The 25,351-nt window shown below is 38.7% G+C and overlaps 1 pseudogene; it reads right to left on the minus strand.

Annotated features, from left to right (window-relative positions):
- LOC121516979 overlaps positions 1 to 25,351 on the minus strand; it is a 125,742-nt pseudogene that overhangs the window by 33,878 nt on the left and 66,513 nt on the right.

Consider the following 25,351-nt stretch of genomic DNA (forward strand, 5'->3'; position numbering starts at 1 on the left):
CAGAGCAAGTTATAGCTCTGTGTTTGTCTTGATGTTAAGCTCATGAAATCATGTTGCCATAACACAACTTGCATTGCCAGAGTAGTCTAACGTGAGATGGCGATCTATAATTCTTACTGATGTAAAGCATTTTGCATTGTGTAAGTAGCTGGATTTAAAATACCTCAGATTTACACCCAGTGTGAAATGGAAATAAAACAGCATTGTGCAAAAAGTTCACGCTGTGAGTTTTGAACATGAACACTTTTCTAACTGTCAAATCAACACTCAATTAGATGTAACACTCACTGTTAATTTAACACTAGTGATCTTTCTGTGATGGAAGAACACACAAGGATAATCTGAAAGTAAGGCTGAGAATTAATCAATTTAATCAATAAATCTTTTTCTTTTTAAATCAAGATGTTACTGCAATAATGCTAAATGTATGAGACTTAAATGTATATTAGTTCTGGCGACCTTGTAAACAAAATGTTTTATTAACATATTGCTCTTGTGTAACCAGTGTCCTCATACTCAAGGAATCCTGTCAAACCCTCATGCCCTCAGGGAGGTGCTACAGATCTCTGCCAACCAAGTCAGTAAGATCCAAAAACAGTTTCATCCCCTCTGCCATAAGAACACTCAATCAAGCCATGGACTAAATATGCCTTTTGTTGTACTGTTGTATGTCTCATGTTTTTGTCTGTTCTGTGATGACACAGTTGATGTGAGCATCCTTTTCAAGTGCTGTACCAAAAGCAAATTCCACCAAATTGTTTGTGTGGTCATTAATAAAGATTCTGAGATTCTGAAACAAAGAAAAATGCACTGCTCAGTTTTAATGATCCCATGCAATCTGAATCCTTTTAGCAGAAGTTGAAATTAGGGAGGAACGATTTGGGAACATAATTGTGATTTTTTATGTGATTTAATATGTGATTTTATATATACAGTGCTTAACAAATTTATTAGACCACCACCCAAAGTAAGGTTTATGCCACAGCTGCCCTAAATTAACAGCATTGGTAATTACCAAAATCAATTTGTATGTCTCTGCAATGGTTAATACACCAATATGTAGAAGCTCTTTAACCCAAATGATATTTTCAATGCTAAAATAAAATTATTATTGTTATCCATGAATTTTCTAATTTACTGATTTACAACAAAACTGAAAAAATGGTAAAGCACATTATTATTTCTTGAATAATATGTCAAATTATAGTTATTTACTTGCATTCCTGAACAGAAAAATGAGTTTTAGTGTTTGAATGTTATGCTTGATTAATTTCTGCCTTCTCAGAGAAGCCCAGTGAGCCGGCTCAAATTTGGGTAGCTATAAAAAGGTGGATTCAGTTTGAAATTCCTCATTCTGTTCAAAATGGTAAAACAACGAGAGCTCACTGAAGATGAAAGAGTCCGCATTAAAGCACATCATGAGGCTGGATGGTCTCTGAGACAAATAGGGAAAGACATAAAGTGTTCTCACAGTGTGGTCAAGTATGCTTTGGAGTCATTCGCCGAGACTGGTACTTACAAAATGTGCCAACGAAGAGGCAGGAAAAGAAAGTTAACTGAAGCAGATCTCCGACACCTCAAGATTTGAAGTACTAGAGACCGAAGGAAGACCACTGCTGATCTTCAGGCAGAGATGAATGCTTCTAGATCAGAGTCTGAGAAAGTCTCCAGAATGACCATAAGCAGACGACTGACGGAACAAGGCTTAAAAGGAGAAAAGCTGCTAAGAAGCCATTATTGAGGCCTGCAAACATCCAGAAACGCCTCAGATTTGCCAGGGAGCACAAACACTGGACAGCTGATGACTGGAAGAAGGTACTCTGGATGGACGAGTCCAAGTTTGAACTCTTGGGTCAGCATGGTCCTGTTTATATCTGCAGAAAAGCTGGAGAACGTTTTGATGCCAGATGCATTGCACCCACAGTGAAATACGGTGGAGATTCCATTATGGTATGGGGTTCCATTTGTGGATAATTTGTGGAAAATGAGTGAAAATGGATGAATATTGTGAACAAGAATGCTACCACAACATCTTAGTGCATCATGGAATCCCTTCTGGACTGAATCTGATTGGTCGTGGGTTCATATACCAACAAGACAATGACCCCAAGCATACTTCAAAGCTGTGCAGAGACTATTTGACCAAGAAAAATGAATCTGGAGTACTGGAACTGATGGACTGGCCAAATCAAAGTCCGGATTTGAATCCTATTGAACAAATATGGGATTTAGTAGATTCAAAGATTGATGGCACAAAAGTTTCATCTAAAGCAAGTCTGCAGGAACAGCTAGAAACTATTTGGAACTCAATAACAAAAGAGACTGTGGAAGAGTACATAAAAACAATGCCAGCAAGAATGCAAGCTGTTATCAGGGCCAAAGGAGGCCATACAAAATATTACGTTTTTTGGTTGTATTAAAGGGGATGATATTTTTATACAATTCTCATATTTAATAGGAAAAACACACAAAAATGAAGAAAAAGGATTATTTCATAAGCTTTTCTAAAAATGTGGCACTAGAATGACTGCATGATATGTAATGCATAACATCTCTGCTGCAAAAACAAGTTCTAAACTGGTATTTTGACACAAATGTCAGTTTTTTAGGAAATATTGCACCTTCTGCAATTTAAAAATTGCAGCAGGCCATATTGCATTTTAATCTAATTTGTGAACTAGAATGGCCGTCTGAGGCGGCAGACCCACGCCTAAGCAGCGCCACCGAGAAACTTACGCTCCCATTGATTACTATGGTGTTCAAAATTTCGAGGTCCGAGAAAAAATGAACGGGTGCGCGGATCATCACCAAAATCTAATCGATTCTTCCCTGTCACTATCCCAATATTCCCTGAAAGTTTGGTGAAGATCTGACTTTCTGTTCTTGAGTTATCTTGTACACATACAAACAAACAAACAAAGAAACGAACAAAGATACGGAACCCTTTACATGACCCCCTGCCGATTTCATCGGTGTGGGTAATAACTACCCAGCCCTAGTTGAAATTAAATGTTGTTTTTGCTTGCTGACATATTTGTCTGACACTGATTGTGTAGCAAAGATGACAAGCAATCAAATACAAGTATAGAAATAATCAATAATCTTCTGATGGTCTTGTTTACTAGCATAGACCATGGAGCAACATTAGCATTACTTTCAGACTGTTTTTAAGCAGATAAAAACTTGAAGAGCCTGAATGTTCATGTGAATAACCCTCCACAGTGCACTTTCAAAGACAAGTTTACAGCTTTCACTTGAACCTGTAAAGAAAAATGCAGTTCAATTGTGTTACATATTGTTGATAAAAATAATATAAACCAGTTTGGGTAGGTTATTTTTCATTTGGAAAAAAAAAAAAAAAAAAGTAAAATAAAATCGAAAACTGAGTTTGGTTTAAAAAAAATCAGATAGTGTTTTAACCTTATTGCCTAGCCCTGTCTGAGAGTAAACTATATTAAACCAGTGCCACAAAACAAAGCTGCATATAGATTTTAAATGAAAAAAGAAGCTGGATTCAACAATTGCTTCTCTGTGCCAATCACACAATCCTCCTCCTATGCAACATTTAAATCTCAAACTTCTGTAGCAATCCAGGAAAGGAAACAGCAAAGGGAACTTCTAGGGTAATTAAAAGCTTCATAATTGCCTTTTAAATGCACCTGTTGACTTTTGTTTGTTAGATTTGTGTCTGCAGCAGACTCTGCGCTGCAGCAGCTCCATTCAGGCTGTTTTTCTAGAAATAAAAATAATTAGAAATGCAAATTGTTGGGCTTACAAAAGTGTAAAGAATTAATTCAAGACAAATGTACACGGCAAATTAATTAGTTCAACAACAACAGCTGCTGTACCGAGTCGTTTGCTTCAGAAATGTTGACAGCTTTAAAACAGCAAACTGTCAGCCTGCACGCCTTTAAAAACACTTAATCAAATTCATTATGTGGAAAAACCGCCATTGATATTCACTTATTGGCTATTTTATAATCTTTTAATTGTGTGACAATCTGTTTAAAAAAACTGGAGTAAACAAAGCTTGCATCCCTTATTATGAAAAGTATCCAGGGATGTCCAAACCAGGTGGAATAAAACAAAAAAAGCAGATTTTATGGCACTAATAAGGTGATACATGAGCAGAGCCTGTGCTTGTCTCTTCCTGAGCCTATCTTGACATAATATTGTGCTGAGAAATATGGTTTTGTGCTCTGAAAAAGCATACTGAGGGTATTCACCAGGGAATGAAAAGCAATTTTGTCAGAGGCAATCTGATGCCAACTCCCCTTTATAATGACTGAAGAAAATTAATCATCACAAATAATATTCCAGTGTCAGCCATTCAAGAGCTTTTTAATAGAATTTTTATTATTCATGTCTCGTGGTACACATCAACTAGTCCCGTTCTGCAACATTTCAGAAATCAATTCACTATCATCTTGGTGTATGCTGTCATCGCGCCTGCCAGAGCAGCAATTCATCTTGCAAACAAATACTTTTAGCAAACAAATGGCAAGAAACGTCAAGGAACAGCTACAATGTCCTCACCAACAAGAGCTGGTGCTTGAAGATAGGATAAAAGTGTCATAATGTGCACTATCATTAGGGAGAGAATAATAATAATAATAAAAATAAAAAGGGAGTATGTTTACTATCAAGAGGCGATGTGCTGTTATTTCTCTCCATAACAGTCTCCTCGCTTTATGCTTGTTCAGAAATATTAGCACTGACAACCCCTTTTCCCACGATAGAAGACTTGTAAATGTCTGTTTCTTCATTGTCTGTTACTGTCATTTATTCTTACTGTTAACAAGCATGCATTAAGTTTAATTCAGCATAAATATAAACAAGTCTCACTTGTTTTTGGATCAAGTCCTCGCAATATATTTATCACTAAATTGAAATTAGATACATGGATCTCGCAGAAAAAAAAGGATTCTGTTATTTTGGTGCTAATATCCTGGTAACAGAGATATTAAGGATGGCACAAATAAATTGTTAAAGCTAAAAGTGCTAAAAGCAGGCACCTGTTTTATTTTTTTTATTATAGAATAAGATAACTGGAAATGTCACCTTTCACTTTGAACTGAAATCTATAATAGAAAATTAATCTATGAACAAATTATTCAGTGGACCTCTGATTTTCATCAAATGGTAGAGGATGCACTGAGCTTCTTTACCAAATCTGGTCTAAACCACATCCTTGATGCTCACTTGTGTCTTGGAACACTGTGGCATATATTCATACAGTACTGTGCAGAACTTTTAGGCATGTTTGGGCCAGAAATTGAGGCTGAAGTTAGGTCTGTAATAGAGAGTAAGCCTGTCTAAGGGCACCATCAGGTGGGAGGAAGGATTGACACAACCCAGGTCATACTCTGGATTTCCTTGCATATTACATATTGCATGGGAAAATAATCTGTTGAAAAAACAACAATGTCTACAGCGCTAGGGCAGATTAAGGGGTGGATGTAGTGAGTGCACGGCCTAGGGTCCAGGCAGGGAGCAGGGTTGTCAGTATGTAATAATTTGTGATATAAAAGCATTATAAAGCATTGTTCTATAACACAGTTTCATTATGAGTATAACATTGCTAAACATCATTTATACAGTGCTTAACAAATTTATTAGACCACCACCCAAAGTAAGGTTTATGCCACAGTTGCCCTAAATTAACAGCATTGGTAATTACCAAAATCATTTTTTATGTTTCTGCAATTGTTAATACACCAATATGTAGAAGCTCTTTAACCCAATTGATATTTTTAATGCTAAAATTCAATGAAATTGGCACAAAAAGTCAACAAATAAGCAGGAATGAAACATCAAAAATAAGTTTTATTGACTATGCAAGGAAATAATTGAATTTATAGTCACAATTGAAAAGAACACTGCATTTGAAATAATGAGATTTACCATTGTTTTAAAAGAAAACTGACTTTCTTGTTTTCACTGCTAATTTGAGTGTGTGGTTCAATTTAGGCACAAAAATACTATTTGTTAAGGATTTAAAAATCATCATGGTTGTAGTTCAAGGACACCAACATCTAATTCATATAAGCATATAGAGGCAAACTTCAACACTGTTTGACTTAAAGCCTGTAAAAAAATAATCACAGGAATGCACGATATTATCAGTGTAATGTCCGTGTCAGCAGATAACCTAATACTGGCTGTTTAAACAAGTCTTTTCCTTTATTCATCATCATTCCTTAGACTTAAAGGTGTGTGAAACTAGAAATTTGTTCATTTTGTTCATCCTTGAACATTAATTTGTGTGTTTGAAGAACTGAAGTTTTAGGTCTGAACTACATTTCAGACACAACAATATAAATATTGGCTAAAATGACTTTGTAAATTTTAGAATATCGTGTTTAAAGCTCCTGTGAGGAGCTTTGATTTGTGGTCATTTTGGCGCCCCCTTCTCTCTTCTCTGATCATTTCCTGTACATAAGTCTGTTTTCTGACCAAAATAATTCATTGAGCATTCTTTAAACAGTCAAATAGATTACTCAGGATAAATCATCATAATGTAACGTGTAAAAAACAATAGCTGTGTTTTCATCAAGCTGTAATGTTGTAGCAGCATTAGCATACAATAAAATCATTATATAGAACTAGAGCTGCACGCAGCTAAATGAGCCCTTGCACCTCTTTGAATGTCGGGATGTGGTGCAACTGCAGAGTGCACTCACTGTCCCACTGGGCTCATGTGTACCAAGTTGCAAAAGGATTTTCAGCCCCTCAAAAACAACTTTCAATGTTATGTCAGATATTGTGCTGCCATGGCAGCAGCTTTAGACACAGACCTTTTTACTAGGCAAGGTAATAGGATGTTACAAACCAATTTAAAGGAAAGGTGGTCAACCTTGCAGAAATTGTGCACATATATTTGAGTAACAGCCACTTTCTGTACCGTGGTGAGACATCAAAATGTGACGAGCTATAGCCATGGCCCTTGAGTCAGAGCTATTGATAACTTTTCATTTGTAATGTGCTTTTGTACTTTACCAAAGATGAGGTTGATCAGATGAATGCCCTAGAAGTAGTTCATTCATTTATGACCTATGGAAGTAGCTTCTTTTTTTATTCCATTTTCAGACTATTGTTGCTTGAAGTCTTTATTGCTTTTCTAGATCAAGGGGTATTACTTATAGTTTCAGTCTTTCTGTCAGCTAAAAACCAGCTAAAAACTCACCATGGGAGTTTAAAGCTTAAGGATTTTGAAAAACACTTAAAAGTAAACAATGTAAACAGGAGACATCAGTCTTTCATTTTCTGCTCACAGTTGAAAAGAGTGAAAGAATAGGCACTGCTTTACCCCAAAGAATCTCCAGAACATTTTGGGAAATCCTACAAATCACTACAAAGAAAAATGAAATCAGAGATATTTGCAAGACAGGATAATTTAACCCATGTTGGCATGTAACAAGATTTAAATGCTATTTTATGACCACGTCCTCCATTGCTTTAGTGATTCTTTATTTTCTTTACAGCTTTGTATGATGCCCTTGGAGATAAGACACGGGACAAGGACATCACAAAATTAATATTTTCAAACATAGATAAATAATTCATAGATATACTGTCTTCTAGGACATGGAGGAGAGTGGATAAAAGAGAGGGGTCAGACAGAAACGCCAAATGTTGATTCAGCCTTCTCTCCCTAACCTTCACCCTTCAGAGGTAAAATTTAAGCAAATATGTCATTTTTCTGGACAAGGACGTTATTCTGGACCTTTGAAGAATCGGCATAAATTCTTACTGTATTTCCTCTCTGCCTCTTTTGTGCATTTGTTCTTGATGAATATCTGACATCTTATTTCTATATGTCTTTTATAGAGTTTATGTATCGCTCACAGGACTGTTGAATATCACCAGATGTATAGAAAGCTATGGCTCTTTGAAAAATTAAAACATGGATATGACTCATCCCATGGGATGAGCGATGAGGTTTTTCTTTATTTATAGAAGATCCAGACTGACTAAAATGTGTAAGACTTTAGATGTTCTAACATCACTTAAAACAAAAACATACATTAAAAATGTTTTAAGGAGAGTTTAAACCAAACACTGGCTTTGAACCAAGGACAAATCATTTAAATTTGCACTTTCAGATGAATAAATCACTGAGGTGTCAACAGCAGCTGAATAAAACTAATAACATTCAGTCTACCTTTACTTATTCTAACCTTAATTACTTGTAGAAAGGAGACATCACACTTTTTTCCTGCTTTTGAAAGTATCTGGTAATTAGCAGGTAGATGTTATTAATATATTCCTGTGAAAGGAACAATACAGCACACAGATGTATCAGAGAGAAAAACATCTGCACAGTGAAACCATTCCAGGTTGCAAATAAATCATAGTTGATCAAGTACTTTTAAAAGCCAAAATAAAACAAAATCAAACACCTCCCTGCCTATTTTCCCCAATGACCATAGTGATTTATAGTAAAATTAAACAAAAAAATTCAAAAAGAAAATACAGTGGTCATTCTCTTTAAAATTTTGAACTTGTTTTTTTTTCTATATCTAAAATACCCAGTTTGACATGTGCAGATTTATGCTGCTGTAAGGATCAACATCAGCTGAAAATCTCGCTCTATCTGACCCCGAGTGCTTTAACTTTCGACCTTATTGCGGTGATGCTGAAGAGTGTATTTCTGCATGTGCACTGCATGTAAACAGAAATATCACTGCTGGGTAAAGTTAGAAAAGCAGTAAAGATGCACTTCTAACCGCACCAAAGGTCCACCTAAGCGCAGCAGAGTGAAGAGTTTCAGCTGGAGAGGCCAAATGCTGAGATATTCTTATCATGTAATCATTCAGTCTTTATAAAACATAATGTTTATTTAATTATTGATTTATTTGGATCCCCATTAGCAACTACCGAAGTAGCAACTTTTCTTCCTGGGGTCCACAAAGGAAGACACTAAAAATCCATGTAGATTACAATGATAAAAGCAACAGGATAGTAACAGATAAACAGGAAAAACATACAGGTTGTTAAAATAATTGTTAAAACATGAACTAGAAAAGCACTCGGAGAGCGCAGACTTCCGCCATTAGCCCTATCTCCCAATAGTAAAGAATCCTTTAAAAAAATCCTGGATCCAGACGGTGATCCGGATCGCTCCCAAAATCCAATCAGTTCTTCTTTATGCCATTTCTGACATTTCCTGAAAATGTCATCAAAATCTCTCCATAACTTTTTGAGTTATGTTGCTAACAAACAAACTAACAAACAAACTAACAAAACCCTGCCGACCACATAACCTCCTTGACAGAGGTAATTATGACAATACAATTGCAATTACAATAGACACCAATAAGGCCAAGATAAACCTACTAGACTGGCTTAAGGTTTTTACTGAAGTATAACTTTATCTTATAATGTAGAGTTCACATGGTGGTGGCTGGTACATTGTAAATGAATTTAAAAAATGGCCAGATGATATACTTGGATGGCTGTAAATATACTTGGGTGGCCCACCCAAGTGGGCATATAACAACTGTTGTCCAGGGTCTTCACCCGTCAAAATAGGAGAGTGGCAAAGAGAAAGGCACTGTTAAAGAAAACTCATATTAAATCTTGTCTAAAGCTTGCCAAAAGGCACGTGGAAGATTCCATCGTCAAGTGGAAGAATGTTTTTTTGTCCAAAATGGTGCTTTTTGAACATCAGATGTGACCCTATGTTTGGTAAACACCAAACCCTTACATCAACACAAACACACCATTCCCACTGTGAAGCAGGGTGGTGGCAGCATCATGCTGTGGGGATGCTTCTCAGCAGCCGTCCCTAGAAGGTTTATAAAAGTAGAGGGTAAAATGAATGTGCCAAAATATAAGTCAGGAAAATTGTAAAGTTATTACTACTTTATTCCACCCTGTCAAGTTATAAGAAGAAATCAACTTATCTTAAGTGGAAACAAATTAATCAGCTAAGCTTTAAAGTTTCTTGACACAAATGAGATGAAGTCATTGGCTTGGTGGAGTCATTTGGGGCCGATGAGGTGTTGAGTGGAGGAGAACTCAGCTGGGAATAATAATATATGGAAGTAGAATCACACAGAACAACAGAGAGAAAGTCATGTTGTCCAAAGACAAGAGCTGACAAGAGTCTGACTTTGATGGACGTTATTATTACAGCTTTGAGAGAGACATACTCAAAGTGTTTCCTGTCTTATGAAAGACTGATACGGCTTTAAAAATAACTAATCTGAAGAAAAAAAACTCATATGCTTCATAAATCCATATAACTTTGAATGAGTATACAGTGTCCTATGGAAAGTCATTCAGCCATATGCTACTTTGTGAAAAATATGACAGAGCAGCCTGGTTTTAGAGACAAACAACAGCTGGTCGTGCATACATAAAGGTCTTCATGTCCACTCTGTGTTTGCCTGATAGACGGATGGCAACAGTAAATCTTTAAAACATCTTATTTTTAAAATTCATTTTCATGGATCAACCTTGAAGAGCAAAGAAAAGGGCAAGAAATCAAACTCATCATCACAAGCAGTGTGTTGAACATTTCTGAGCTATGCAGCACAAGTGACCATTACAGCGCCGGCCTGCAGGGTCCGCGAAGACTATCTGACCTGACTTTGAATCGACGAAGACCTCCATTTGGGTGATGTATCAAGAGAAGCAGACAGGGTGGTACAATAGAAGGAGAAAGGGATGGCAAGCCCAGCGGGCTGACTGACAGCGAGACAGAACTGGGATAAGTGAAGTGTGCAAGGAAGAGGAGGAGGGGGTTCACCATGACCGATAGTAGCTCAGGGTCATTCGTACCGTCCGTCACTAAAGGTGGGCTGTGGTATTTTTCCAACCAATGGCAAAGAAGAGAGCTAACCTCTTCCCTGCTCCCCCATGCACTGGTAATTCTCTCAAATGTCACATCAGAATGGATCTCATTTAGGCGGGTAAAAAGGACCCTGACTCTCCTTTGCAGATGCAGATGGACCTGTGCAGGATCGGGCCTGAACTCTTAAAAAACACAGCTGCAAAGGAAGTATTCTGAAAAGGTGTAAGAGAGGGTCACACATTTATGTCAGTTCAATTTTAGAGAGAAAAAACATCGCAGTTACAGATCAAAGATGAAGGGTGAAAAATATCTCTGATCTTTGTACAGGAACAGAGAGAAATAGAAATTCTTTAATGTCTGGACCGAAGGCTTTTTGGTTTCTTTTTTTGACAAGTGGCCTAATGCCATGGTCTCAGCCACATTTCCTATTCTTATTCATTAGAGAGAATCGTATAAATAAATAAAATATGTTGTCTCGTAGTCACTCATCCCCCCCAAGGGAACATGGAAGCCCCAGTAATCACATATGGCACAATAGCTCACCCATAATCTCCTTTATTTTTATTTTCATGATGTCACTCTCTTTAAGCCCCTTGCTTTATGAGTCGCAAACGGAGTGGAGAGAGGAGGAGAGGAGAGAAGAGGAAAAAGCAAGGGAGGGGTGAAAACAAATGATGTGGATCCCTCATTGTTCTTTCTCTATGCCCTCATTCCAGTCAGGGTAATAAGAGAACATTGTGATTTACTGTCAGTGAAGCGCAAGAGTGCATCAGAGAGAATCCACTGCGGCAGGGGCCATTAAAATAGATTTAACTTCCCACAGTATTAGGCCAGATGTCTACACTTCTATTATATTTCAATCAGCCATGACCTTGGTCTCCATATGATGAGAAAGATCACTGTGAGAGAGGGAAAGAGAGAGTGAAAATACAAGCAGAAAACCAATAGAAATATCAAACTACTTAGTCCCACTAAATCCCTCTGCTCCATCCCTCGTGCAGTGTGCAGAGAGAGAGAGAGAGAGAGAGGCCGAGACCGAAATAGAGCCAAGGTTTCAAGTTCTCTTAAAAGAGTGTATGAATCATTGAGTGCACTCTCGCTGCTGATAAGTTGCAGTTTTTTTGGAGAGGGGGGTGATGCTTCTTATACGTATTCAAGGAGGGAGTGTGCTGAAAAGAGTGGGACATGGTGCTTTTTAAAGCTTCTGATATCGTCATGAAGGTGAATTATTTTCTTATTTAGCAAGGTAAACACTGACTCCATGGACCCCTGTCTTCCCCTCTTATAGTACTCAGTCTTGTGTTTATCCACTAGTAGGTCCTTTTCTCCCTGTAATTAATATACAATACTATCTCTGCGTTAGAATTATAATCCATGCATTCTTTCAGCTGCATGAAAGCAGAGCAGAGGTCATTGCTTGCTCTTTTTCAGAGGCTGATGGTAATTGGACTTATTGGCTGGCATGGACCTGACCTACATAAAGAACCAGCGATCCCTGGTTACAACTGTAACTTGCAATCCCCCCCGAGCATGGGCGTGGATGTTGTGCTGATGTTTCTCTGATGTTCCTCCAGCATTGTTTTCAGATATTGACGCCCCACCGCTGGTTTAGAGCTGGAAACTCTTTCTAGCTTGAATTGTATGCTACTGAAATTGTCTGCTCTCTAGAAATTTAAATACCCACCAAACAATATGTATCTCTACTTCATTCGCGCGACCTTGCCAGCGGCTCGGTAAGGCCTCAAAGAGGGAGTGAGATGTGTGTTGGCGTTTTTCAGACCCTCAATTTTCATGCTTCATCCTTTGTCTCCAATGTCCCCCTAACTTTTTTTTTTTTTTTAAACTCACAGGGAAACGATGCAAGGATGGAGAGAAACAGAGAGAGAAACCCACTCAGTGGAGTATAAGGTGGGGGGAGGGGGAGTGTTGTGAAGTGAGGAGAGTGTTGCAGTTGTGATGGTGGGGGTATAATGGTGCACTGTGAGTCACTGTTAAGTAACGGTGCCTTTTCACATCAGCATCGCCCACATTGGGTGTGCGGTGCCAGGGTGTACTGAGGTGTCTCTGCCTCGGAGAGAAAGAGGGAGAGAGGGGGGGTGGGGGCTCATCAGCTGGGCCTACTGGCCAAACAACATCTGGATGTCTATTTATGGCTGATTGACAAAACATCATCATGTCAACACCTTGTTACAAAAATGTCCTCTGTTTCTCTAATTTAAAGGACAGATGTAGTGTTTTGACTTCTTCACTTTCTATGAAGAATTAGGCTACAGCAGCTGGTTAGCCCAGCTTAACCAGTGAAATGTGTTTATTATTGAACTTAAAAGTTACAGTCAGACAGCCTTAGAAAATAGCTAAAACTGCTGCTTTTTATAGGTTTTAGACTTTTTAGACCACAAGTGTCAAACTCAAGGCCTGGGGGCCGAATCCAGCCCATGGTACAGTTGTATCTGGCCTACAAGATCATACGATTTTTCTATTATAACTGGCCCACCAGTATAAGGTCTGCAGATTTCCTCAAGTATGAACGTGTAAACTGAACCTTGATGATTTAATATATCCTTGTTAAATTATAAAAATCTGAAAAAGTAAAGAGAAAAAGAACTTAGATAAAAATTCAGGAAGGTGGGCAAAGAAATTAATGTTGTCATTTCATTTGATCAATTTTGCATCTCAGTTCTGCAGTTCTTACTTCAACTTATAATTTTGACTTTTTTCATGTTTTGACCTTCAAGATTCACAATTCAATATTCTAAGTCCTATTTTTACCTTTTAAACTTGTGATTTTGACTTTCTATTTGCCTTTTAAACAGTATTAAACAGTATTTTGCCTTTAAATTTCATGTTTTGACCTTTTGAACTAATAAGTTTGACTTTTTATCTCAGACTTTGAGCCTTTCAACGTATTATTTTTACTTTTTTTCATCTCAGCATGATTTCTTATCAGTGTTATTTATATATTTTTTTCATATTTTACCAATGGTGAAAATGAGGTTAGCAGTTTATGTTTAAATGTTCACCTTGTTAAGCTCTTAGTTAAGGCCTAAATTCAGAATCCAAAATTGACTTTCACAATCCTGGCCTAATTAGTCTGGCCCTGAGGACTTCTCATCGGAGCAAATCTGGCCCCGGAGTTTGATATGAGTTTGACACCATTTTAGACGTTGTAGACCTCATGCTTAAGACATCATGGCAGCGAAATGGCTTGATTTTCATTTCATTTGCAGGTTAAACGCACAATATGTAAACTTTTGCCACCAGGGGGCCCTCAACCAAAATTAATAACACTGATGAGTCAGATCAGCACTGCTCAGCTCTGCCCAGCTCTGCTGTTGGTATGCTGTTCTGAACTGAGGACTCTATTCTACCAAAAAACAAACAAACAAAAAAACCCAAAACAAAACAAAACAAAAAAACAAACAAACAAAAAAAAGGCATATCTTGAGGCGTATTTACGAAACAGAAAACCAGCGTTTTGTTTTCATTCATAAATTGTGTCTTTAAGTCAGGGCTTTCACACTGACTGCATGAGTGCCAGGTCTTATTTGCCTGATTCGCACATCTCACAGAGAATCTAGAACTGGGGTGTCAAACTTCCGGCCCACCAGCAGGTGCCATATGGCGAGATGTTTAGGGAAAAAGATGGATATTTACAAATAAATAAACAAATAAATAAAAAATAAAAAATCAATATTTACTAACTGATGTGTTTGAAATACACTCAATTTTCATGATCTAACTATAATCTAGAAACAAAACATCATAATACGATGCAATAAATGAGTAAATATGGCATGTTGTATCCTCTTTAGAGCAGAGAGGAACATTAAAAAAAGACGCAAGGCAGAGTGCACAGCAGTGCAGCTGTTTTATCTCAGCTCCACAAACAGGCTTTCCAAAAGAGACGCTGATACAGACTGCATGATTTGCATGAGACTGAAGGAGAAGGAAGGAGAAGGATTTATTTTGTCTTTTTATTTATTTATTCACTTATTTATCGATTAGTATGAAGGACGTAACCACCGTGCACAACTGCACCTCACTCTCTCATAGAGTCCGGTCCTGTCTGCACCTCAGTTTTCCTGTTTCCTTCCTCGGGCCTTAATGAATGTAAGAGATTTTTTGGCCTTGTAAAACCAAATATCTCTGTGGGGGATTGAAGCTGCTCCCAGGATAACAAATACTTTCCCTGCGTAACTGTCCGTCAGCCACAAACGCAGACATCGTATCTGTTCTGGTGACACAGCTTTATCTCCAGCCTGATTTAATCCCTCATTACAAAAATGTGTGATGCCAAACTAATATCACCAAAATTTGCTTACATATGATTTGATTTTATGGCAACAAGAAGCATTGAAACGGGACATCGTTTATAAATCCTGCAGCATATTGAACTCCAGGTCCTGTCAAATGGTAAAAATTCCCCTCAAAACAATAAAACGGATTCTTTATAACTGAACATTTAATCCTAATCTGGACACAGGCTGTCCTATGACATGAGAGGTCAGCATTTTTAGTCTTGATGCAGCGCTAAAAGGCATCAAATTTATGCATGGAGATGGCCTGTTCATGACGCATGCACGGATGTTGTGGGGATTCAGAGAGAACAGACATGCAGAAAAACTACTGTTGGGACTCAGACATGTGCTTAAAAGTCAAGTGTCACTCAGCAGGTGAGGGATTGTAGCAGTTTGAGCAGTAATAGCGCTGCAGTCTGGAATAAATCTCCACAGGATCCTCCTCTGTCTCTTTCTCTCTCTCTCTCTCTATCCTATCTCTCCCCTATTTTTCTCTCACTCATCTCCTCTCTGGACTCTGTCAACTGATCCTAGGCCAGGTGAAAAAAGGATCGGATCAGATCAGATTTTGTGAACTGGTTGCTGTTTTAAAACCATAAACAGTCATGCTGAATGTAAATCATATTAATAATGAATATTCCAGTCTCGTAGATTTAGCATCAGTGGGTCTTAAAAACGTTAGAGATCTGAAAGAAAATTGCCATATGAAACAAGGACAGCGTATTTATGCCTAACCTGTTTAGATTACTTGCAAGAAGCTGTCTAAAGTAGCTAATATAGCATTATGTATGTGTGTGAGTATATATATATATATATATATATATATATATATATATACAGTGCTTAACAAATTTATTAGACCACCCTAACCCTGACCAAAGTAAGGTTTATGCCACAGCTGCCATAAATGCAAATGCATTTGCCAAAGAAGCCAGAGGGAATTACTCTGAAAGTGCCTGTATGTTGCACACCTTTGTAAGTTTTGAGTTTTATGCGTTTCTTTTACAAGTCTTTGTTTAAACCATTGGGCAGCCGTTTTAACGGGAGCATGTAGTCATTGATGTATGCAAGTGTGTGTGAATGTATGATTACATGTGTGAGGGAAAGAAAAGGCACTGAAAAGGCTTATTTACCTCTGCTTATCTGTGTGCGCAACATGCATGAGCATGTGAATATCAGAGAATGTGCTGGAGTCTACCTCCCTCATTGTTAAGGCACTTATTATGCAGAAGCTAACATATAAAGCACTTTAAATGAAAGTGAGTGCCTGTATATATTGCGTTTAATCATGGCTTGGATCGATTGGGTCGGGTCATGCTCTATCATTCATGGGCCAGGATAGGTCCAGGTATTAAACAAGTAAAATTGGGGTAACAGGTTGAGTATCGGTTTTGAGCTCTAAAGGTACAGGTTGATGTGGATTTACAAAACTGGACCTATGTACAACTCTGCATGAAGATGCAGACACGCGGACATGCAAGCAGCAAAACATGCTGCCAGTCTGAAACGGTCATAAATGTCTTCACTATCGGCAGTTTCACTATTAGGCGAGTGTAGGAAATTGCATGGAGCCTTGTGGGGCCTTAAGGTAAAGGAATGCATCAAATGTAATGTTTATATCACAATTTATTTCAGTAACCAAGATGGAAATTTAGAATGTAAACAATGTACCCTTAGTGCATAAAATAGTATCAAAATAGAGTGTAATGGACCAACAAAATCCCTAGGAGGGATCCCTGACCTATCTACTGAGGTGCAAGTCCCTCAAAACCCCAAAATGTATTTATACCAAGCAAGTACAGCAAGGTAGATCAACAGATAAGTATAATATCCATAAATAGTACATAAAAGCGTGTAAAATATCATAAGACAAATGAAGGGAAGGTAATTTGTCAAATTACACCTACATTGAGCATATAATTTATATCTTTAAGCTGCACCTTGCCTTGAGACATGTTAGACCATTGAGACTTTGCTATGTTTCCACTCATATTGGAAGTATTTGCTCATCTTGGAGTAATGAATTTTTGTATCCTTGTTAATTGAAAAAAAAAGTTTCACATTTCACACATATTATTTTCTTTGCCATTTATGATTGCTTCAAATAAATTGGCCTAATTTTGTCCTTTGCCTGAGTCCTAAAAATTCTTAAAACCACCAGGCTTGATGCCCAAGGGTTAGGTTATCCATTTCTATTCACACATCCAAATATTTTCTACAAAGCTTGAGACTGGTTTTGGGGTGAGCTGCATTTGTGAACTGGCCAAATTTTGTACCCTTGACTTTGGTTGGACTTTTGTCCTGCTAGTTCTATAGTAAAATATTTGCAAGAAGTCAGGTGCACACAGTAGGAGGAGGTAATGATCCTGCAATCTGTGCATGTCCAGTGCAGTCTTCATGCATTTTACAAAACTGACTTGTGATGTTTTATGCTCATCTGCTTATTTGGAATCATCATGTGCTGGGACAGCAGCACTGCATTCGATCTCATGTGACTGTTGAGACCAACAGAAATGAGAAACATGGACTTAGCAAAACATAAAGACACATCACACTTCTAGTCCTCAGTTCTGAGAAGAAGAAGAAACAGAACTTCGTGTTGTGTTACATCCCACAAAACAGCAGGATGAGTAAACTTTTCTAACTTTTAACAACATCCCATGTCAAATAAAAAAACTCATATTAGAAGATACTATTGTATTTAAGTCTTAGCATCCTCCCTCTGTTGCTCCCGGAGTTTTCACTGAGCCACAGCTGCAGGCAGTGCTGGTAGTTATATATACCAGAAGTTTAAATCAGTTCTGTGTCTGACTCTAAATCCTTATGGTTGTTTTAATTACTTCACTTTTTCTAGCATGTCTAAATCTGTTCCACTTAATTTCAGAAGGAAATACTTTTACATGATTTGACTGCCTTTTTCTTACTTGCTCTTTCAGCATGCTCTCAAATCAAATATTAAATAGTACACATTTTAATCCACTAATTAAAATCAGCCAAATCATTAGTTGCAGAAAATAAATTCCACATTATTACAAAACTGGAATTGAGCTATTAAATAATTTAATGAGATATATTAGTCTAATAAATGAATATAAAGTAGCACAACAGTCACAGGGGATGTCTCAACTTTTAATACCCATAGAATAGTTGAAAGTCACTCAGACAAAAGGAAGCTTAGTTCAAGAAGACTGATAATCAGTGCTACACACTTGTTTGTGGAATTTTAAATAGTTTCATTTCTATCTGGGGAATGATGATCTATTATTGAATTAAAACAAATAACACATGATGCATTTATTGTCCTCCAAGAATAATTGTGAGCAGATTAGATGTTTGCAAATTCATCTTGTTTCAGTATTTTTCTATTATCCTAAAAATGCTTAAAACCTGTCCAGGGGTTTAACATGCACATGCTAAATTTCTCAGTGCTGGTGTAAATGCATCCAGATTTAGCATGCTGTTGCATTCATCTCATTAGGCAAAACACTCCCTAACATGACCATAAAATCTTGTTTTATAAATAAAAAGGATCAGTATCAGTATTGGTAGCCATGGTACAGGCCATGTAATTACTTGGTATAGAATTGAAACCAAGTTTTGTACAGTGTTTCCCACTTGTAACTTCATACTCATGTTGGATCTGAATGTTGGGGTCCAAATAAGTGCACATGATTAAGTGTAAGCAAATGTGACTGACCATCTTGCAAAGCCAATGGATTGGCAGATTCCACGTCTGTCATTGGGCATATCCATTTTTCAAAACGTCAAGCTTAAACGTTTGAGCCTGAACATTCTCAGACCAGGAACATCAAATTTAGGGGTCAACTGATTATTATTTTATTTTTACAGATAACTGGTAAAATGAATTAACCAAAAAGTTTGCTGTGGCTTTATTTTCACTCTTCACAGTCTCAACAAAATGTCCTGTGTACAACACAGTCTGATTGGCTAAATGTCACAGTGCCCTCCTGAGCGTTTATTTACAAAGTCTGGGTGAGGACTCATGGGTAGGTAGTGGGAGATTTTTTTTTTTTTAGGTTGCTAATTGATTTTTCAGTATTTCTTTCCTACAGTATTTCATAAGACATTTAATGCCTAGAGGGGGACAACAAGAGGATATCTGGAGAGATGGGGCATGGGTCTGGCACCGGCCATCAGGAGGCCAGAGCAGTACAGGACCAAGGTTGATACGGTGAAGTGCTGACCCGGCACATACTACTACTACTACTACTAGGTCGTCCTCAGACGAGCCCGCCATCTCCGCTTCCAGTCATCCCGGTTCTCCATACATCTAGCCAGCTCCTCGGTACTTTGCACTCCTATGTCTTTCTTGAGTACATCCACGTATGTTATCATGGGACGACCTCGTGACCGGTGCCCACGTGTTGGTTCCCATAGCACCAATTTGCTAGCTGGCAGTTCCTGATGTCTTTGGCAGTGTCCTGCTAGTCTCATCCTCCTGGCAGCTATTTTCTCGCTCACCCTTGGTGTTACTTTGTACAGATTCTCGTTGGTAACATGTTCACTCTTGCTGATGTTAAGCACTGCATGCAACATCCTGGTGTAGCACCCGTCTAGAGACTTCTGCAGGGTGGGTTTCAGGGTCCAGCACTCGCTGCCATACAGGAGAACAGATTCCACCATTGCATAGAAGAAGCTGAGCTTGATCTGTTCAGAGAGGCTGGAGCTCCATACGCTGGTCATGCCGTTCAGGGCCCTCCATGCAAGCACCTTCCTCACTTTAAGATCTTGCTCAGTCAAGTTGACCCATGAGCCCAGGTATGTGAAGTCCTTTACTTCCTTCAAAGGAGCACTTTCTGTTGTAGTTGTCAGAGGTGGATGCTCCGATGGGATGTTATATGTGATAACCTCGGTTTTCTTGGCATTTAGCTGAAGGCCAACCTTGGTGCACTCTGACTCCACTCTGGTCAGGAGCTCCTGAGCTTGTTCCACGTGGTCAGAGAGCAAGCGGATGTCGTCCGCGTATTCCAGGTCTGTCAGGACTACTGTGGAGTATCGGCTCGACCTCCTTGGTGTTAGGGTGAGGCCAAGATCCTGCTCTTGTCCACTGATGGCCTTCCTGAGTGCATAGTCCAGGACTATGATGAAGAGGAAGGGGGCCAGGGTGTCCCCTTGCATTACCCCAGCCAGGATGTCAAACTCCTCGCTATTGCCGTCTGGGGTCACCACCCTGGCCCTAGTGCCTGCATACATTGTCTCTATTGCCTGGAGTAAGTTGGGAGGGACATCGTAGGCATCATCATCATCATCAGGGACATCATCATGCCTCTATGGATCGAGTCAAATGCCTTTTTGAAATCGATGAAGCACAGCACAGCAGTCAGGTTGTTCTTCTTCACCTCCTCGATTATTCTCCTTGGGGCCAAGATCTGAGCCACGGTAGTTCTCTCCTTTCGGAAACCATTTTGGTCTCCCTCAAATGAGGATCGATGGCATCCCGCATCCGGTTCAGGATCATACGGTTGTAGATCTTTGCCGTGATACATGTCAGGCTGATGCCTCGATAGTTGTCTGGTTTGGAGAGGTCTCCAGCTTTAGGTACCGGGATGATGTTGGATAGAGACCACATTTCAGGCTGCTTGTTGTGCAGTAGAGCGAGGTTGCAAAACTGTAGGATGATGTCGTCTAAATCACAGTTCTTTATGACCTCTGGGGGTATGCCATCTGGCCCTGCGCTTTTGCCCTCTTTCAGTGCGGATTTTGCCCTGGCAAGCTCACTGGCCGTGAAGGGGCCATCTTCAATGTTGAGGTTCTGGAGGAGAGGCGGTATGTCCTGCTCATCTCCATCTGCTGCTCCTGTTCCCAGCAGGCTTCGGAAGTGATTGAACCAGGTCGCCACCCTTTCCTCTGGGCTACATCCCTCAACCTGTCCCTCCTTGGTCCTCTTCCGCCCAGTCATCTCATTGATGACCCTCCAGGCCTCCCCATACTGCTTCCCACCGTGCGCTGTCTGCACTCTACGCACCTAAAACCACACTAAAACACAAAACAAGGCTTTACTAACCACTGCATGGTGTTTGACCCTTCCAGGCTCAAAACGCAGAAAATGCAAGATCAACCCCCGATTGAGTCCAGAATTAATATTGGCACTGGGCATCAGCTCAACCAGCCAGATGAAGATGGTACAAAGGGCAGATGTGATCAGCAGTAACGTGCAGAAAATGAAGTTGTTGGGTTATGATGGCTTTTACCCTCTAAAATGTGGGTCTGCAGGAAAAAAAGTTTGGGAAACACTTCTCCAGAGGACACATGCCCAGTAGTGGAGAAAATGCAATAAAGTGCCATGAAGTTCATTTTGACATCCTCTCTTGTGTATCTCTGTGAAATAAATGATAAAATAGTAAATAATTCCTTGTATGTTAAATGACTGAGCTTAAGGTTTAATCGCATCATTTAAAAACATTTAATCTTAGCAGGAGTTTCTAAATATTTCACCATAAATGTATGGCCAATATTTGTGCACTGGTGCACCTCAGCATACGGCAGGTGCCCTTTATATTGTCTATGCCCCCGCCCCTCAAACATCCGGAGTTCACCACTGTATCCATGTATATAATAAGCTGAATATTATAATATGGCTTGCATCTGCATCCTCTTTGATCAAAACATGATATCAATATAGCTTCACTTAAGTCAGATGAAGTGAAAAGAGAGTAGGCGGGGATGGCTCAGTTGTGTTCAGTCAAGTTTATGATGTCTTTGAGAGCCTGATATCTGCAGGAGAGAGAGAGAGAGAGACTTCATCCAGCATGTGAGGTTTCTATTCTAATCTCAACCATCAGCCACTGTTCTCTTGCAGTCGGCCAAATCGATAGAGACACACAGCACAGCAAGACACCTGGAAACTGAAAAACACAAAAGCACAAACAGGCTGAAACTTGCTGCTTCTCTGACGACCATGCAGCCCCTGAGCTTCCTTTCCTGCATAGGAACACAATGCAACAAGTACAACACAAGAGAGGAAGAGGCACACAAAATTACTGTCCCTCTTCCTGCCACTGGCTGCTTTTCTCTTTCAAGCTTCCTCTCTAACCAGCTTTTTTTCTTTTTAAAGTTTTGGTCTCTAATTTTCCTTAATCTGTCGTATGCACACATATACACAGACATGCATCCACATGATGCAGACACTGATTATAGGGTGAGGAGAGACCGGCCAAAACACACAGAAATATACATGTAGGTCCAAGTCTGCAAAGTCACTCAAACAGATCAGGCCTGATATGAATCCAAATGAAGAACACCAATTGTCCTTTGTACAAAATTAGAATGTGTGTGGGTTTGGTTGGAGGAAGCCATTTTGGTTTGGCTGTGATTATTTTCATGCAGCTATTATGGAGCTGCAGAAATACACACTGCAGTCAGCGTTGTATGGAATGCATGTGTACGATAGCCTGATATCACTTTAAACTACAAGTTTTACCTTTAGCTGTTGGACATCATATTTAAGAGAGCTTTTCTGCTTGGGAGGGGGCTTTTGTTTTCCCCTGCTTGTTGGGTCTATCCTGTCTACATAAATTTCTCTGAACAGAAAGTTTAGAAACTGTTGTAAAGACACTTTTATAAGTTTTATTCTTATGTTGTTAAGGGTGACAATTTCTATTCCTTTGAGTCTGTTGACAACAACATTTAAAGATGTCATCTATTTCTATCTATCTTAGAAGGCTTTGAAAAAAGAGTGTCCTTCATAAAAACACTCTCACATAGCTAACATAGCAAAGGCTAAAGAAAACTAGCTTAGTTAGCTATGTTAGCTTATGTTATGTTTGCTCAAGCTAACTTAGCTATGCTAGCTACATTACTTACATAGCTAATGTAGCTAGATTAGCATAACATATGTTTTCTAAAGCTCATGTTGCTAAAGCTAAAGCTAACAGAGCTACATTGGCTTACACATAGGGTGACCAGACATACCACACTGTCAGGAACAGTCCCCAGAAATGCCACTGAATTTTAAAATGAATTCAGAAAAAAGAGCTTCTTCTTGTCTCACTACAGACTGATTAAAACTTCTCCCTGACATATACAACTGATCCGCTGTCTAAAAAAAATGTTATAAAATATTCACTCTTTTGTCTGTAGCCTGGATGCTTTTTAATGAGCAATTAAGTCCTAACGCTAAACTTAAGCATTTCCTGTAAGTAGTCCAATGTTCCTTCAAAATAAAAGTCAACTTGTGTTTTGCCAGTTAAATGGTTTTAGTGGAAAGCTGCAACACCAGGAAATGTTTGGTTTTCAGAAGCAATAACTTAACACAGCACCATGGCGGCTCTTTCTAGAAAATATTCAAATAAAAATAAAATAAAGTAAAAAAAGAATGCCTAGATCCAGAATTTTTCGGGAGAATATACAGAACTTTAATGAACACACACAAGGCAACGAAGAGTAAAAGAGTTACAGTTGAACAGTTATGTAGTAGGGTTATGTTGACAAACTATCTTATTTGATTATTGGTTCTTTAGTTCTATTATTAGTTCCAGTATTAGTTGAACTGTTAAAGTCTCAGGATAAGGTGCCAAGGCTGTTTGATGTCTCCTGCAAAACTTTTGTCAAAATACGTGAAACTAAGTTTCCCCGGTTGTTATGTCGTTTAGTGGTTTTACTCTGCCAAACTGGAAACATCCTCAGTTTTCATGTCAGAAAAACGGTCACCTTACTTACAGCCTTACTTAGCAATGACCTTTATTTCTTGTTCTGATCCAGCACCTGCAATGTCACCTGTATTTTATTTTGTCCTATTTATCTCTCTTTTGGTATTTTTTCACTCAGCAAATTCCTTCCAGGTAGCATTAAATTCTATGAAGGCACAAATAAAGTCTGGCAGTATGTACTTGAATGTTTACCTAAGTGTCACCAATTAATCCAACATGATATAAACTGTGACCCTCATTTTTAAAAGTTAAGTTTAGGGCTTTGATTCAATGTTAATGACCCCACGTGGTCCACCTGCAGTATCACTGGTGCCCACCAGGGGGCCATGGACCACACTTTGGGAACCACTAGGGGTGGCGTAGTTTGAAAGACAAAAAAAAAAAAACAACAACAACAAAAAACACACTTTTAAAGGAGATGACCACATCCAGTTTTCCATGGTTGCTTCTTTAATTGTGGGAAGGTTAAAATTATGATTAGGGTTAAGATTATATTAATTACACAGGACTACAAGAAAACATGCGATGTCTAAATAGGATGATTTTGCATCAAAAGCATCCTCCACTATTCATCTAGGGCCGTAGATGATTACAGGTGTAATGTTAAAAACTGTCGAGATTCGGAGAAAAACACTTACCATCCTTTAGTTTAAGAAACAATCTATTTCACTAACATTTTCAAAGTGTAACAGAACATGTTGTGATACTTCACATTAGAATTATCACAGTACTTATTCTGAAATCCCATGGATGACAATTTCCATACTGTTTTAGCATCAAACTAACAAACTAAGAAGTAAATCTCCTCATCACTTAAGATGATAAAACACCAGCCAACACTGAATTCAAGGCTGCATGGCTCATAGGCAAATGTAGAAGCAGTCAGGATAAATGAGACATTTAATAATCTTTAATCAACAAACTATTCCCTCAGTAGATGTGTGTGGGCAGATATAAACAAGACTGATCAACAAAATAACACACCCACACTTCTACATATAGGCTGAAACCTCAGCAGATGACCTGAATGTAAAACATCAATATGATCAAAACGTCTGGGAGCTCCATATGTGCATGTCTTTTACAGAAACCATACAGTATTCAAAGCTTTGAAAACATCTTGTTTGAATGGACAGATTGTGTCTGAGCATACAGTAAACGGCCCCTTTAAAGCTGTTTCTGATTAGTGGTTTTCTCTTTTTAAAAACACAGAGATGTTATGTGTAATGCAATCTTCTGGCTGTGTCAAACTGCTACCTCAGTGCGTATGCAGTGGAAGACCCCAGACATGCAAACAAAGAAGTCTCTGTTCTGGTCATGTGCACCTTTTTCACAGGCAAACGTCATGTAAAGGCTTCGGTGGGCATCTCGGCACAGTGTTAAACCTTGCATTAAGGAAAATAATATCTTTCTTTCACAATATGTTTGACCATTGTAGAGTTACTGAGTCTCTGAGGATTTTGTTCAGAACTAAAGAATAAACACTTTACTGCAGTGCCGTGCACACAGACTAAACAGAGGAGAAATAGCAAAAATGCTACTGCCTCAAATCTGTGCATGTAGTGCTTCTGCAAACACAGCTG

This window comes from Cheilinus undulatus, linkage group 11, assembly GCF_018320785.1.
Source record: "Cheilinus undulatus linkage group 11, ASM1832078v1, whole genome shotgun sequence".
NCBI lineage: Eukaryota > Metazoa > Chordata > Actinopteri > Labriformes > Labridae > Cheilinus > Cheilinus undulatus.